We start from the raw sequence: 17,955 nt of genomic DNA, 5'->3' as shown, positions 1-17,955 counted from the left end.
CTCCCCACACACACGCGCGCGACCCTCCCCACACACACACACGCGCGCGACCCTCCCCACAACACACGCGCGCGACCCTCCCCACACACACGACGCGCGCGACCCTCCCCACACACACACGCGCGCGACCCTCCCCACACACACGCGCGCGACCCTCCCCACACACACGCGCGCGACCCTCCCCACACACACGCGCGCGACCCTCCCCACACACACGCGCGCGACCCCTCCCCACACACACGCGCGCGACCCTCCCCACACACACACACACACGCGCGCGACCCTCCCCACACACACACACACACACGCGCGCGACCCTCCCCACACACACACCACACACACACGCGCGCGACCCCTCCCCACACACACACACACACACACACGCGACCCTCCCCACACACACACGCGACCCTCCCCACACACGACACGCGACCCTCCCCACACACACACGCGACCCTCCCCACACACACACACACACACGCGCGACCCTCCCCACACACACGCGCGACCCTCCCCACACACACGCGCGACCCTCCCCACACACACGCGCGACCCTCCCCACACACACCGCGCGACCCTCCCCACACACACGCGCGACCCTCCCCACACACACGCGCGACCCTCCCCACACACACGCGCGACCCTCCCCACACACACGCGCGACCCTCCCCACACACACGCGCGACCCTCCCCACACACACGCGCGACCCTCCCCACACACACGCGCGACCCTCCCCACACACACGACGCGCGACCCTCCCCACACACACACGCGCGACCCTCCCCACACACACACGCGACCCTCCCCACACACACACGCCGCGACCCTCCCCACACACACACGCGCGACCCTCCCCACACACACACGCGCGACCCTCCCCACACACACACGCGCGACCCTCCCCACACACACACGCGCGACCCTCCCCACACACACACGCGCGACCCTCCCCACACACACACGCGCGACCCTCCCACACACACACGCGCGACCCTCCCCACACACACACACGCGCGACCCTCCCCACACACACACGCGCGACCCTCCCACACACACACACGCGCGACCCTCCCCACACACACACACGCGCGACCCTCCCCACACACACACACGCGCGACCCTCCCCACACACACACACGCGAGACCTCCCCCACACACACACACGCGCGACCCCTCCCCACACACACACACGCGCGACCCTCCCCACACACACACACGCGCGACCCTCCCCACACACACACACGCGCGACCCTCCCCACACACACACACGCGCGACCCTCCCCACACACACACGCGCGACCCTCCCACACACACACACACGCGCGACCCTCCCCACACACACCACGCGCGACCCTCCCCACACACACACACACACGCGCGACCCTCCCCACACACACACACGCGCGACCCTCCCCACACACACACACGCGCGACCCTCCCCACACACACACACACGCGCGACCCCTCCCCACACACACACACACACGCGCGACCCTCCCCACACACACACACACACACACGCGCGACCCTCCCCACACACACACACGCGCGACCCTCCCCACACACACACACGCGCGACCCTCCCCACACACACACACGCGCGACCCTCCCCACACACACACACGCGCGACCCTCCCCACACACACACGCGCGACCCTCCCCACACACACACGCCGCGACCCTCCCCCACACACACACGCGCGACCCTCCCCACACACACACGCGCGACCCTCCCCACACACACACGCGCGACCCTCCCCACACACACACGCGCGACCCTCCCCACACACACACCACGCGCGACCCTCCCCACACACACACACGCGCGACCCTCCCCACACACACACACGCGCGACCCTCCCCACACACACACACGCGCGACCCTCCCCACACACACACACGCGCGACCCTCCCCACACACACACGCGCGACCCTCCCCACACACACACGCGCGACCCTCCCCACACACACACGCGCGACCCTCCCCACACACACACGCGCGACCCTCCCCACACACACACGCGCGACCCTCCCCACACACACACGCGCGACCCTCCCCACACACACACGCGCGACCCTCCCCACACACACACCACGCGCGACCCTCCCCACACACACACGCGCGACCCTCCCCACACACACACGCGCGACCCTCCCCACACACACACACGCGCGACCCTCCCCACACACACACGCGCGACCCTCCCCACACACACACACGCGCGACCCTCCCCACACACACACGCGCGACCCTCCCCACACACACACACGCGCGACCCTCCCCACACACACACACGCGCGACCCTCCCCACACACACACCGCGCGACCCTCCCCACACACACACGCGCGACCCTCCCCACACACACACGCGCGACCCTCCCCACACACACCACGCGCGACCCTCCCCACACACACACACGCGCGACCCTCCCCACACACACACGCGCGACCCTCCCCACACACACACGCGCGACCCTCCCCACACACACACACGCGCGACCCTCCCCACACACACACGCGCGACCCTCCCCACACACACACGCGCGACCCTCCCCACACACACCGCGCGCGACCCTCCCCACACACACACGGCGCGACCCTCCCCACACACACACGCGCGACCCTCCCCACACACACAGCGCGCGACCCTCCCCACACACACGCGCGCGACCCTCCCCACACACACGCGCGCGACCCTCCCCACACACACACGCGCGGACCCTCCCCCACACACACACGCGCGCGACCCTCCCCACACACACACACGCGCGCGACCCTCCCCACACACACACACGCGCGCGACCCTCCCCACACACACACGCGCGCGACCCTCCCCACACACACACGCGCGACCCTCCCCACACACACGCGCGCGACCCTCCCCACACACACACGCGCGCGACCCTCCCCACACACACGCGCGCGACCCTCCCCACACACACGCGCGCGACCCTCCCCACGACACACCGCGCGGACCCTCCCCACACACACACGCGCGCGACCCTCCCCACACACACGCGCGCGACCCTCCCCACACACGCGCGCGACCCTCCCCACACACGCGCGCGACCCTCCCCACACACACACACGCGCGCGACCCTCCCCACACACACACACACGCGCGCGACCCTCCCCCACACACACGCGCGCGACCCTCCCCACACGACCACACACACGCGCGCGACCCTCCCCACACACACACACGCGCGCGACCCTCCCCACACACACACACGCGCGCGACCCTCCCCCACACACACACGCGCGCGACCCTCCCCCACACACACACAGCGCGACCCTCCCCACACACACACACCGCGCGACCCTCCCCCCACACACACACGCGCGCGACCCTCCCCCACACACACACGCGCGACCCTCCCCCACACACACACACGCGCGCGACCCTCCCCCCACACACACACGCGCGACGCCCCTCCCCACACACACGCACGCGCGACCCTCCCCAGCACACACACGCGCGGGACGCACCCCACACACACGCGCGACCCTCCCCACACACACGCGCGACCCTCCCCACACACACGCGCGACCCTCCCCACACACACACACGCGCGACCCTCCCCCACACACACACGCGCGACCCCCCCCCACACACACGCGCGACCCTCCCCACACACAGCGCGACCCTCCCCACACACACGCGCGCGACCCTCCCCCACACACACACGCGCGACCCTCCCCCACACACACGCGCGACCCTCCCCACACACACGCGCGACCCTCCCCACACACACGCGCGACCCTCCCAGCACACACGCGCGACCCTCCCCACACACGCGCGACCCTCCCACACACACGCGCGACCCTCCCACACACGCGACCCTCCCCACACGCGCGACCCTCCCCACACACGCGCGACCCTCCCCACACACGCGCGCCGACCCTCCCCCACACACGCGCTGACCCTCCCCACACACGCGACCCTCACACACGACGCACGCGACCCTCCCCACACGCGCGACCCTCCCCACACACGCGCGACCCTCCCCACACACACGCGCGCGACCCTCCCCCACACACACGCGCGACCCTCCCCCACACACGCGCGACCCTCCCCACACACGCGCGACCCTCCCCACACACGCGCGACCCTCCCCACACACGCGCGCGACCCTCCCCACACACACGCGCGACCCTCCCCCACACGCGCGACCCTCCCCACACACGCGCGACCCTCCCCCACACACACGCGCGACCCTCCCCACACACGCGCGACCCTCCCCCCACACACGCCGCGCGACCCTCCCCACACACGCGCGACCCTCCCCACACACGCGCGACCCTCCCCACACACGCGCGACCCTCCCCACACACGCGCGACCCTCCCCACACACGCGCGACCCTCCCCACACACGCGCGACCCTCCCCACACACGCGCGACCCTCCCCACACACGCGCGACCCTCCCCACACACGCGCGACCCTCCCCACACACGCGCGACCCTCCCCACACACGCGCGACCCTCCCCACACACGCGCGACCCTCCCCACACACGCGCGACCCTCCCCACACACACGCGACCCTCCCCACACACACGCGACCCTCCCCACACACACGCGCGCGACCCTCCCCACACACACGCGCGCGACCCTCCACACACACACGCGCGCGACCCTCCACACACACACGCGCGCGACCCTCCACACACACACGCGCGCGACCCTCCCCACACACACACGCGCGACCCTCCCCACACACACACGCGCGACCCTCCCCACACACACACGCGCGACCCTCCCCACACACACACGCGCGACCCTCCCCACACACACACACGCGACCCTCCCCACACACACACACGCGCGCGACCCTCCCCACACACACACACGCGCGCGACCCTCCCCACACACACACACACACGCGCGCGACCCTCCCCCCGCACGCGCGCGCGCCCCTCCCCCCCCCCACACACACACGCACGCGCGCGCGCCCCTCCCCCCCCCCACACACACACGCACGCGCCCCTCCCCCCCCCCCCCCCCACACACACGCACGCGCGCGCGCCCCTCCCCCCCCCCCCCACACACACGCACGCGCCCCTCCCCCCCCCCCCCACACACACGCACGCGCGCGCGCCCCTCCCCCCCCCCACACACACACACACGCACGCGCGCGCGCCCCTCCCCCCCCCCACACACACACGCACGCGCGCGCGCCCCTCCCCCCCCCCCCCCCCCACACACACGCACGCGCGCGCGCCCCTCCCCCCCCCCCCCCACACACACGCACGCGCCCCTCCCCCCCCCCCCCACACACACGCACGCGCGCGCGCCCCTCCCCCCCCACACACACGCACGCGCGCGCGCCCCTCCCCCCCCCCACACACGCACGCGCGCGCGCCCCTCCCCCCCCCCACACACACACGCGCGCGCGCCCCTCCCCCCCCCCCACACACACACGCGCGCGCGCCCCTCCCCCCCCCCACACACACACGCACGCGCGCCCCTCCCCCCCCCCACACACACACGCACGCGCGCCCCTCCCCCCCCCCACACACACACACACGCACGCGCGCGCGCCCCTCCCCCCCCCCCCCACACACACACACACGCACGCGCGCGCGCCCCTCCCCCCCCCCACACACACACACACGCACGCGCGCGCGCCCCTCCCCCCCCCCACACACACACGCACGCACGCGCGCGCGCCCCTCCCCCCCCCCACACACACACGCACGCGCGCGCGCCCCTCCCCCCCCACACACACACACACACGCACGCGCCCCTCCCCCCCCACACACACAGCCCCCCCCCTTTTCTTTTGGTATTTTCAACCATCATGCCAGGGTATGTGTGGGGAGAGGGGTTTGGGGGGTGGGGGGGGAGAGGACATCTCTGGCAAAACCAAAAGTATTAGCAAAATCAGACGTATCAGTAATGACAAAGAATCTTTTCAATTGTCTTGGTTATTCTGACAACAACTGTGTATTAAGTATCCTAGTGGAAATTATAGGGGCTGTTGGAAACAACATTTCCAAAAAAATGTGTGATGTTCTTTGGAGGAGTAAAATGAATATTGTTGCTGACTCAGGTTCACTCTGCACAATTATAAATGAGGGTGTATGGAAAGAAAATGTGTTCATGTTTTAGGTGAAAAAAATAGAACCTGCTGCTATAAACCAGAGAGAGACACTGGCGAACCTACAGAGTTATTGGGCTACAGGAAATTGTTTGAGTTTAACAAGAAAGCAGAAAGAAAATTGTATGTAGCTATCAAAGGGCCTTCAGTTTTAAGTTAGATGGATCTAGGAGCATTGGTTATGATTTTGAATCTTAATAGTCCAGAGTCACTGTTGGTCTTAGTCCATAATGAAAGGATAGACGTGTCCATAATAAGTGAATTTCCTACTGTGTTTTCTGATGTAATTGGAAAATTGACAGGGTTAGTATCCAAGGTTGTTATAAAAAAATATATGTTGTACATTCTGTGCATAAAGTCAGACGGATATGCATAGTGTTAAGGAGTGAAGTTAAGCTGGGACTGAAAATTGTACTGGATGCTGCAGGGATGTGGAATTCCTATTGCCCGACACCTGGGACATATTGTTTGGGGTCAAAGACAACAAGTTTTCATGTTTATTTTTTTCCTTAGGACAAGTAGACCCAGCCCCCTTTGGCTGCTAATTAACAAAGAAGGGAACTGTCTGCAGTGGAGGTAATGTGTGTCCATATGTTAATGCTGTTCGAACTTGTATTTATGGTTCATTAATTAAAAGGCTTCATTATCAGGGTGAGTGCCGTAAATAAACGTTCTAAAGTCCCACTGCACTATTGACAGTAGTTCCAGTAAATAAATAAAATAGTGTACAAACGTTTGAAAAGTTTAACAATATGAGGCCAAGTATAATGCTCCCAGAATGCTCTCTGATTTATATGCAAATGTTTGCAGAAGCTTGTAAGCAAGAGTGAGGATTCTTTGCTTTCAAAATAAAATGTTCAGAAAAAAAATGCAAATAGGAAAAAAAGCGTTTTGCTACAGTGAAATTTTAGGGGCTATTTATTTGAAGCGTCATTTATTAAAATATGTTGATGCATGGTAGTATTTAAAAAAAAATATTCCTAATGGAAAATCATTGTGACCCTTTTCAACAAGATTATGGGAAGCATGAAAATAAACAAGCACTGGCAAAGCCAAATGAACCAACATTTTCTATGAGTCTTTTAGTTTCGTCAATGCGTGTCTTGTTTTGACATGGCTTTTGTGACACTTTGTTATTGTGAGAGCTGCCAGGCCCTCACCATTGTAACAAACACTGGCAAAAAGAAAAAAACGTTTTTGGCCTCAAAAAGCACACATTGCAACCAGTGGTGTAACAAAGGCCCTGCAGCCGCGCTCCAGGGGGCCCTGTCAGCAGAGCATCTGCACTTAGTTTGAAGGACGGGGGCCTCCGTGTTCTTTTCAGGGAGGCCCCTCCAGTTCCGTTACCTCACAGTAGTTCCTGGCACTGAACAAAACTACTTTGGGTGCCAATATTCTCTTTGTGGAAGAGCAGAATGTGATCAGCCACAGTAAAGCCAGCCGATAGAGAAATAAAAGTTTAATAAAAACAATAATGTCTTTGTTAACGCCAGACCTAATTAGGGACCTGATTCTTAAAGAAAGTTACAAAAGTGCGCCCATGGCATACGTCTTTGAATTAGTGGCTTTCATGAATTCACAACAGCTTACAGAAGTAGACCTGGAAATCATACTCCTAGAAAATATTTGTAAACTGTATTTTAGCACAAACAAATATACATGTGTAGATTTGCTCACGTGAAAATCTATTGAGCGTTTACAAGTTCACCTTCCCTCCATCCACTTTTTTCCCCACCCTGGAAGAACTTCTACTTCTGCCATTGTCAGGAGTACATTTCCAACCTTTTGCATTATGGGGAAAGATTAGAGACAAGCTGGTGAAAATCCTTAAAACATGCAGGTTAGTAGGTTTGCAAATTCAAAGGCAATCCAGCCCTGGAACTATTGCTTACTGCTTCCTCCTGCCCCATTATGTAGATCTGCAGAAAGGTGGCAAAATAAGGAAATCGCTATAGTAAGGATTGAGACTGCAATTATTCAAGTCCTACTATAGTAGTAGCCGTGGCATAATCAGAGAGGCTATTATCAGAGCTCTTGCACAAGGAGATTGCTGCCATAATTTGTCGCCGTAATACATGGCACCAAAGGGACAAGTAGATTTAAGAAGCAACCTAGATATTTTATTAAATTCCACATCCCTGATGCTGGCATAATAGAGCCTAAAGAATCCTCCAGTTGGTTGTCTGGTGGCAACTTGTCAGTCCATTGCAAAGTTAGACAGCGTGTGGACCTTCATAAGTTGAAGAAGAATATTTTTGTGGTAACATTTGTTGCATCTTTGGTAATGGAAACTTAACTATGACCAAGAATGTGAAACGGTTTTGTATAGTTGATTTGAAGTGAGCCTGTCACCTTCCTCCCCACAAAAAATGCAAGAAATTGGCTGTTTAGGTTCAGGTGATACTCATTTTGTAGGGTTCCAGTTGGCTTTGTGTCATCTGCTGTACTTCTTCAGAGATTAATGTTCATGTTATTCAAGGATGTCAACAATGTATTTTTCTTTGAAGATGACGTCTCTGTCATGAGTAAAGCTAAGCCTGAAAAAAATAAGACACTTAGATCAGTTTTAAGTATCTTATGAAAGAACAAGCCTTGTGCAGAAATTAGTAACTGTACATTTGCTAATTTGTACTCCAAACTTGTTGAGAAAATTGCCGGGAAAAACATTTGAACTCGGGCAGTTAATTAAGAATATATTTTAAACGGTCGTCTGAATGTCAACATGCCTTTGACCTGATCAAGAACAATATTTGCATAGAATACCATTACAAGTTTTTGATTTGACTCTCTAGTTTTGTGACTACTAATGGAAAGAATAAAGCATTAGGAGCTGTTTTAACTCCGATGCAAGTAAATGGAAAGGACACACTTTTGCTTACTCTACACGCTCCTTGACTGAGGAAAATGTTATAGAAAAAGAAACCTTGGCTTATATATGAGGTTTACAATATTTTAGGCAGGATATATGGAATGCACCTGTGTGATTTTGAGATTTGCTCATAGCCCCTTAGATTAGAATGATGCCTGCCAAAGGGTTATTTAATGCAGCACCTTTCATTGCACGTGCCTCTTTTAGACTGCTTGATTACAACTATGTGGTAGGGTAGGTATCAGGTGCCAAAAACTGTATAGCTTATTATTATTATTTATTTTTAAAGAAGCTTGCCTTTACCTACAAAACAAATTCCCACAAATTATTGGGATGTGTTCCAATGAGCTAGTTTATCGGAATATTCTGAACATTGTATTTCAAGAGAAGCTTGCATTAGTATACCTGATGGTAGAGATAATGTGTATTCTTCATTTGTTAATGAAAGATGGCCATAAAAAGAGAGATTGGATGACAGAGTAAAAGTGTGCGAAGCTAAAGATGAACTAAGTGTTGATGATGATGGAACACTTACAAGAGGGTTTAAGGTAGTACCATCTGTTAGCCAACCCCAAAAAAAAAAAATATATATATAAACCTTTTCCATGAAGGATATCTTGGCAGTGCAAGAAAAAGAGAAGAGTTGAAGGTTCTTGTTGGTGGTCTGGTTTAGATATGGAAGTAGAAAATGTGATTAGAAATTGTGTTACATGTCTGAATTCTGGCAAATCGCAAGTGACTTTCTGGACACCGCTTTGTCCTGTCAAAAGTCCTAGCTTGCCCTGGAAGCAATTGAAGTTAATTATTATAGATCCTTTTTGTGGCTAAGAGGAAAGAAAAGTAAGGTTGTTATTGTAAAGACTGATGTGTTTTTCAAAATGGGTGAAATTTGTGGAGCATGTAGATAGATGCCAGTGGGGTTGTCATGTTTTTGGATAAAGTATTTTTAAGACCAGACCTACATAAAGTGTTGATTAGTGATGATGCACCCTAGTTTGCATCTAACTTGGTACAGGATTTTTTGAGAAGGAATAGAGTAGTGCATAAAACATCCAAATACCATCTCAAATGGAATGGAAATGTTGATAACTTCAACATAGTGATCAACAATCAATGAAGAGTAGAATGATTGGGGAAGGTTCATTTTAAAAATGTTGTGGACTTGTAAGATAATTCCTTGTAATGTGACTAGGTATAGTTCATTTGTTATGAAGGGCAGGACACTGTTCACACAAGACATTGTTACTTGGATGCCTAGAGTTGGACAGGTTGATTGGTTGCCTGAAGAAGTATTGAAGAATATTATTACTGCACAATCAGATTATGAGAGAAACTATGATAAAAGACATTGAGTGAAGGAAGTTAATTTGAGGGATGGAGAGAGGGTGTATGTCAAGGAGAGTGATTTGGTAAAGAAGGGAGAGAGTAGGTTTAGAGAACCTATGAAGAAAATGTAATGACATTGCGATCCAGCTATGTTATGGGATAGCAAAGATTGCCATGTAAACTCCAAATGTAATGACGACCAGTGCATTGCAGCTAAGAAGTATGATGGGTTGAATGATGAAGGTGCTGCATGTGAAGTTATTAATAATGAGGAAGGAATTTCTACCAACGAGGGAAATAGTACCTGTGCTGCGAATAAGTCATGAGGAGAATAAAGTAAAAAGCAGTAAACATAGCTGTGTTCTTAATGTACCCAAGAAGTCCTGTGATTTCTATTGTAAATTAGTGACTTTTTGTCCTTTTGTGAAACTGTTGAAGTATGAATTAGGTTTTAGTTCTTCGTAATTATTTTATTAGTTTCAATTTTATTTAAAGGTGAAAGATATGTTGTGCTGGGAGTAGAACGTTCGGTGTATTAGGTCTTGACATTACTTGTTTCTGCATTCCATTGTGTAACCTAGACACGAATGGTTGCTGCTGAACGGGGAGCTGACTAGCTGTGACTTTTTTGGGCTGCAGTATAGCTACATTTCAACTAAAGTGCTATAGATTTGTCATTGTTTGTCACTGTATACAATGTCTCTAGTTGACAGTGGTTTGCACCCTGTCCAAGTAGGGACCCTCACTCTAGTCAGGGTAAGGGAGCCACACATCTAGGGTAACCTCTGATCACCCCCTTGGTAGCTTCTTACAAGCAGTCAGGCTTAACTCAGAGGCAATGTGTAAAGTCATTGTACACACCACACACGCATACATGTAGAAAAATAGCCAGTATTTATCTTAATAAAACAGGACCAATCTGACAAAAATCCAACATACACAAGCAAAGATATCACTTTTAAAAAGTTACAAAGAGTCTTAATCCAGAGGAATCTATAATTGTCTTTTTTTTTTTTTTTTTTTAACATCCAGTACCTGGGAATCGTCAAAAAGACGATGCAGGCGTAGAGGAGGCGAGGCACCGGAAAACAAAGTGATGCGTTGGTTCCTCACTGCGAAGGTGAGGTTATGTGTCGGTTCCTTACTTGCAGGGGAGGTGATGCATCTGTTTTCTCCCCAAAGAAGAGATGATGCATAGGTTTCTGGTCACGCAACCTCTGTTCCTTGCTGCAGTGCAGGGTTGATGCCAAAATGACGCCCAGACACGATGCGTGGGAAAATCCAGATGCACAGTGATGACAGAGCTGCGGTGGAACAGGTGCTGCGTCAGTCCTACAGGCACTGTTGATCCTTCCACCGCAAGGCAGGCGCTGAGTCAATTCTTCTGCTGCAAGCCAAACGAAGCACTGATTTTAGCCGCGGCAGTCTGATGCATGGATTTTCTCCCTTAGGACACCGGTTTCTACGTCCAAGGGACTGGATTTGGCACCACTTGGAAAGTCAGGCCTCTCAGCAGAAGAGTCCAGGCCCAGGCAGGTGAAGTCCTTGATGTTCCTGAGACTTCATAACCGGAGGCAAGCTCAGTTCAAGCCCTCGGAGAACCTTGGAAAGCAAGATGTGGAAAGCAGAGTCTAGTCCTTTCACTCCCAGGACAGAAGCAGCAGGCCAGCACAACAAAGCAGGAGGCAAAGGTGGCAGTTCCTCCTACAGCATCCCGCTCTTCCTGGCAGAATGTCATCAGTCCAGAAATGTTCTGAAGTTGTGATCTCAGAGGTCCGATACTTCTATGCATTTCTGCCTTTGAAGTAGGCAAACGTCAAAGGAAATTCTTTGTAGTGCACAAGACCCTGCCTTTCCTGCCCTGGCCCCAGACACACTCCAGGGGATGGAGACTGCTTTGTTTATGGACAGGCACAGGTGAAAGTGTCAGCTCCTCCCTCCACTGTAGCCCAGGAAGACCCATTAGAATATTCAGGGCACACCTCAGCTAGAGTGAATTCACAAACAGCCCAACTGTCCTCCTGACCCATTCGTGTATTCCACAGCCAGGCAGAGGCACAGAGGTTAAGCAGGAAAATGACCACTTTCTGAAAGTGGCATTTTCAAACTTAGAATTGTAAAACCAACTTCACCATAAGATCTATTTTTAAATTGTGAGTTCAGAGACCCCAAACTCTGGATCTCTATCTGCTCCCAATAGGAAATTACACTTACAAGATATTTCAAGGATATCCCCATGTTAACCTATAGGAGAGATAGGCCTTGCAATAGTGTGAACTTAATTTAGCAGTATGTCACTATCAGGACATGTAAAACACACCCGTACATGTCCTACCTTTTAAATACACTGCACCCTGTCCATGGGGCTGGCTTGGGCCTACCTTAGGGGTGACTTACATGTAGTAAAGGGGAAGGTTTGAGCCTGTGTAATGAAATGTGAGTTTTTTCCACTGACTCCACGTAGCCTAGCAGCACACCGTCACATTAGTGACCACCAACTTCATTTTGTCTATTGACATTATTTTAGCATTAGACACTGCCACGTTAAAGGCTACAAGTAGTTATCCACATTGTACAATGTGTACAAGTTTTTATTTTTTGTGTTTTTTCCCACCAAGGGCTTAGGCTGATAAGGATGTACTGAGACGGCAGGGAACGGTCTTATTTTGAATTGGCACCTTGGGATTGTGGCCAAGTCCTGTGTTATTTTCAAAGCTTGCCTAAAGTAATCAGCATTTTTTGAATAAATAAACTTCTGCAGAGAGAGGGATGTTCTAGAATTTTCCTCTCTTGTTTGTTCAAAGTGTAAGAGGCCGAGACCGGGTGGACCGGGGACAGGCATATCCAAGACGCTAGAGTGTATCATCCTTCCCATGAGGATAATTGATCTCTCTCTCCTCAATCGATTCTGATGATCTGATGCTGAATAGGATGGAGATAAAGCAGTGATGCTCTTTCCTCATGGTGATGCATATTTTTTAATTCATTATTTGCTTTGCAGTATAATATAGATACTTATATTTACTGTGTATATTGCAGTGGAGGTGTATGTTGCAGTGGAGAATCATTTGTACATGTTTTCATTTCATTGCTGTGACCATTTTCAACCGTGTGTTTTCACGTGCTAATCTCCTTTTAGGAACCTTGCGAAGTGAAATAAATATCTTCTTTGGACTAAGAAGCGCATTCAAGAGATTTTTGTCAGTGCATGAGTGTTTCAGCTCTGTCATTAGTGAAGCAAAACAGCCTGGCAAGTGGGCCCACTTGCCAGGTCGAACTGGCAGTTAAAAATGTCCACACAGACACTGCAGTGGCATGTCTGAGACATGTTTACAGGGCTAGTCATGTGGGTGGCACATACAGTGCTGCAGGCCCACTAGCAGTATTTGATTAACAGGCACTGAGCACACAATGTGCACTATACTAGGGACTTAATAGTAAATCAAATATACCAATCGCAGATAATCCAGTTACCAATACAATTTAGACAGAGAGCACTTGCACTTTAGCACTGGTAAGCAGTGGTAAAGAGCCCAGAGTCCTAAAGTCAACAAAAACAGCTCAGAAGAAATGGGAGAAAGAAGACAGACGTTTGGGGATGACCCTGCAAAAGGAACCATTTCCAACAGTTGCCATAGGTTTAACAGTAAGAAAATTCACATTTCACGAATTTGAAGCATTTCTGTTACTGCATATTTAGCCTTGGCTTATACAAACAAATTAGCTATGACTTCCTGTTTTGCTTGTACTTCAGACTGAGAAGAAATACAAATAAAAGGTATTCCAACAATGCAGAGCTCTTAGTCTGAGAAATGAATTTATTGAGGCATTTCTTAAGGTTCGTACAGGGAAGGCGTGTATATCTAATCTCAAATGCAGCACACAAGTGCACTTCCTAAAATAATCAGAGCAGTAGAATAATAATGATCATAGAAACAAACAATGAACATACACTACTGACATATTCATGCACAATGCAAAGCTAAAGATAAGAATTAACAAGCATTTGCAATGCAATGGGTCTTGTGTTTGCTGTAGTTGGAGCTATTAGCATTTTAAACTCCTAACCGGACTTTTCTTGCCACATAAACTGAAAAGTAAAACAGTTTCACATAAGCGAGCCGGCGGCGGCCATGAGCACGAAGCAGACCCACAAAAGGAAACAGAAGTTCGCTCGCAGTGAAACATATTGGCAAAAGTGCAGTTATCCTGTAACTGGGTCAGTGTCATGCAAAGACCTCGATTACTGCCCAGCGAGATTGTGCTGCCTACTAAATAAAAAGTAGTTCAGAAACCATATGGAAAACATCGAGCCTTGTATGTTTTCTGTATTTGGCCGGGACGTTCGAGGAGGGCTAAACACTGGAAAAGGCATGACGTGTGCATACCTTTCACTAACGAAATGAAGCGAATTTTAAAAGGCAAGCCCACGAACTAACTAATTTGATGGGTGTGGTTAAAAGCCCATAGAGAGATTACACCAGGGACAGAGCTCTTTGCGCGCTCAACCCTCAAAATGGCTTGACTGCAACATCTCTTTGCCAACGTCATGTTGGGAACCCAGACGACCGTGGGAACAAGAGAGAACTACCCACAATGGGACTTTGGGCAAAGGCGTCCCTCACCAGAACAGAGTTCTATATTCCTTCCCTGTCATCCAGTTTCCTCCTTTTATATGGGTTAAACAAGCTGTCCAGTAAGTTTTTATAACGGTGACCTTACCAGGTCCGTGTTGAAAGAGCACGTTCAGAGATTGGCCACATCCCAAGGTGCTCTCCCAACACTAAGCTGTTCCCTACCGTACCATAAATATTCTTCTGGTACATCCTTATCTTACCCTCATTCCTCCATGTTATGTCTCTGCTCTTGGTGAGAAAGGGCATGAAAACAAAAACATGAGTGAAAAACGTGTTGCATAAGCTGAAAATTACCTGCACCACAAAATGGAGTCCGTGGTCAAGATGGAGCAGTGCTTACATACAGATGTCTTTACACCTCCAATCTATAGCTAAGAAATACAGTCAATCCAGTTTGCAGTGCAAGTGTTTTTATAATTAAATAGGACTTCTTGTGATTGATGTCATAACACATCTCAATCCCCAAACATCCTTTTTCAAATGGAGCAACATCATGGAATTACTATTGTTGGTGATTGTTAGAAATCCAGATTGAGTAAAGATATATATATATATATATATATATATATATATATATATATATATATATATATATATATATATATATATATATATATATATATTTTCAAAACCTGGTTTTCTAGCTGTCACTGTAGACCCAGAAACACAATGGCCTGAGGCTTTCATGGGCACATGAACATTTCAGCCCTGGGAGCTCTTGAAACCGAGGAAAACTTCTCCCAGGGTCATGTATGCTGGTTGGGTAGGCTTAGATGTCAGTATTTCAGAACCGGTTTGTGAGTACTGGGGGGGTGGGGGGAGAGGACTGCACTGCTCCTCTGAACCATGTTGCCTCTCAAATCAATACATTTGACCCCAGGCTTTGGGTGGTTCCCCTGCCCTACTGGTATATGGCCAGGAAGAATATGCAGATTTTTTTGTGGGCATCACAGAGTATTATGGGGTGTGCCTACGGCTGCAGTGATTACTTTGATGCTGACTTTGTGCTATATTCTCTTTTTTTTTTTTTTTTTTTTTTTTTTTTTTATTCTTTTTACTGCTGTTTTTCTAAATATTTTTACTAAATGCTTATTACAAAGTGTGTTGCAAAAAAGACAAGGATGGACACATTTACTTGGTCCATGCTCCAGAGAGCAGCTTAACACAAGAAAGAAAGGAAGGGAAGCTTGCAGGAGCTAAGCAATCAGAAAATTGCAAATGAGAGTGACATCTAAAGGCAATTAATTGCATTCTTTGGACGGGTAGCAAGCCCACTTGAATTTTAAACAATACGTCTTGCAGCACACCAAATCTAACTACTGGTTGAGTGTGCTCATTGATATTGAGGCAATAAGTGTATGGACAAAATGTACTAATGGAATTTGAGACATTAGATTTGGCAGAGAATTTGCTTTCATACCTTTCAAATGATTCTTTTCTCTATTGCGTGCACTGTCGGCTTTATCCTCTCCTCATGCACTGTGACTTTTTTTGGGGCATATAGTGTTATGATGTGGAAACAAGTATAGGGTTATGGAGTTCCCCAAAGACTTTTACCAGTTGTTCAAAGCCTGTATTCGGGCATATGGGGAAGGATCAAATTTAATAATGGCTTTATTTTATATAAAATTGCAAACAAAAGTTCAAAACAAGGCTACTTGCTTGCGCCACTATTATTTAATGTATGCATTTATTGCACACCTTGATAAATGTATCAGGCTGGCTCTTCCCATAAACCATTGGGCAAAAACCAGTATGTTGACATTTCCATTGGTTTGAGCCATAGTTGGCTTATAATAATTTAGCGCTTTCAAATGCCAGTATATCTTGTTAAATTGTTGGTCAGACCAGAAGCTTTACGTATGTCACGTGACAAATTCATCACCAGACCACGTGGAAATAGGTAATTATCAAAAGTACTCGTTTGAGAGCTGGAGTGGGCATAGATAGGCACCACTTGTTACATCTTAAAAGTAAAGCAGCATCTTAGATGTATGGTCTAAGAAAACTACATTCACACTAATAAGTCCTACATCTACACCCATAGTTGGTGTCAATTGCTAAATTCTTGCCAACCTTGGATTATGGGTTAAGTCTCGCCCTTGGAGATATAGTAAATGAATGGATCACATAAAAAATTATCCTGTATAGGTCTTTATAGGATCTTCCCAACTGGAACCTTGAAAGCTCAATTAAGACTCCAAAGTAATCTTGTTCAGTCCTCGCAAAATCATAAAAATGTTACTAGACCTGCAGGTCGAGTAGCTTGAGTAATCTACTCGATCTAACTGTAATGTACTTGACCCGGAAACTGGTCTCAAATTGTGTGATCCTAGGCAAATATTGTATTTTACAGTCGCCTTTTTCTTCATTCTCGCATATGAGTGCACCTTCAAATATGTGAGTTCAGCATTTGTGGTATATATAAAAAAAAAAAAAAAAACTCTTGTTTGATTAAATACATTAAACCAGCGGTTCCCAACCTTTTTGACTTCTGAGAACCCCCCATCAGCGGCAATTACTTCAGCATAACAAGCAATCTAACCCATAGCTATTTTTTTTGTTGTTTTTTTTTTACTTCTCACGTTTTTTCCAGACTGACTTTATTGTTGGGTCCCAGAAACTACATATAAAGAATGTCTGTTATTTATTGGCCTACCCCAAAAGACATTTAACAGAGCAAATTTCTAGTCACATCAGACAGTTTTTATCAGTTTCTATTTTACTTTGCTTCCCCAGTGTTTCTTCAGACAGTCTTAAGCTCAAGCGGATGTATGTTCAACTTGTCATCTGTACCATTAGATACAAATTGTACATTGATTTTATTACCTCCATGCCAGCCTTATAATGGAATGAAACGTTTGCTTACACCCTTGTTCGTAAGCCTTAAGATGACAATTGGTTATGAAGCCTTTGGCTTTGCATCAGAATAGAGCAGATTACCATTAACATGGAAAATGACTACATATTTTTTGGTCGAGCGCGCAAGCGCTTTGGGCTGTTGTAAGTATTGGGGGCTTTT

The 17,955-nt window shown here is 50.4% G+C and overlaps 1 protein-coding gene and 1 long non-coding RNA gene across 2 annotated transcripts in view; both read left to right on the top strand.

The window, feature by feature from the left end:
- LOC138304553 (uncharacterized) overlaps positions 1-13,347 on the top strand; it is a 34,859-nt gene extending 21,512 nt beyond the window's left edge. Inside the window, exons 3-4 of the long non-coding RNA XR_011205589.1 lie at positions 6,615-6,677; positions 11,329-13,347. This is a non-coding gene — a long non-coding RNA (uncharacterized lncRNA). The remainder of the gene's footprint in view (positions 1-6,614; positions 6,678-11,328) is intronic.
- Positions 1-17,955, top strand: part of NDFIP1 (Nedd4 family interacting protein 1) — a 274,091-nt gene that overhangs the window by 40,714 nt on the left and 215,422 nt on the right. The window lies entirely within an intron of this gene.

The sequence above is a fragment of the Pleurodeles waltl genome, chromosome 7, assembly GCF_031143425.1.
Source record: "Pleurodeles waltl isolate 20211129_DDA chromosome 7, aPleWal1.hap1.20221129, whole genome shotgun sequence".
NCBI lineage: Eukaryota > Metazoa > Chordata > Amphibia > Caudata > Salamandridae > Pleurodeles > Pleurodeles waltl.
The sequence above is the reverse complement of the archived record's forward strand: the minus strand, read 5'-3'. Positions and strand labels throughout refer to the sequence as shown.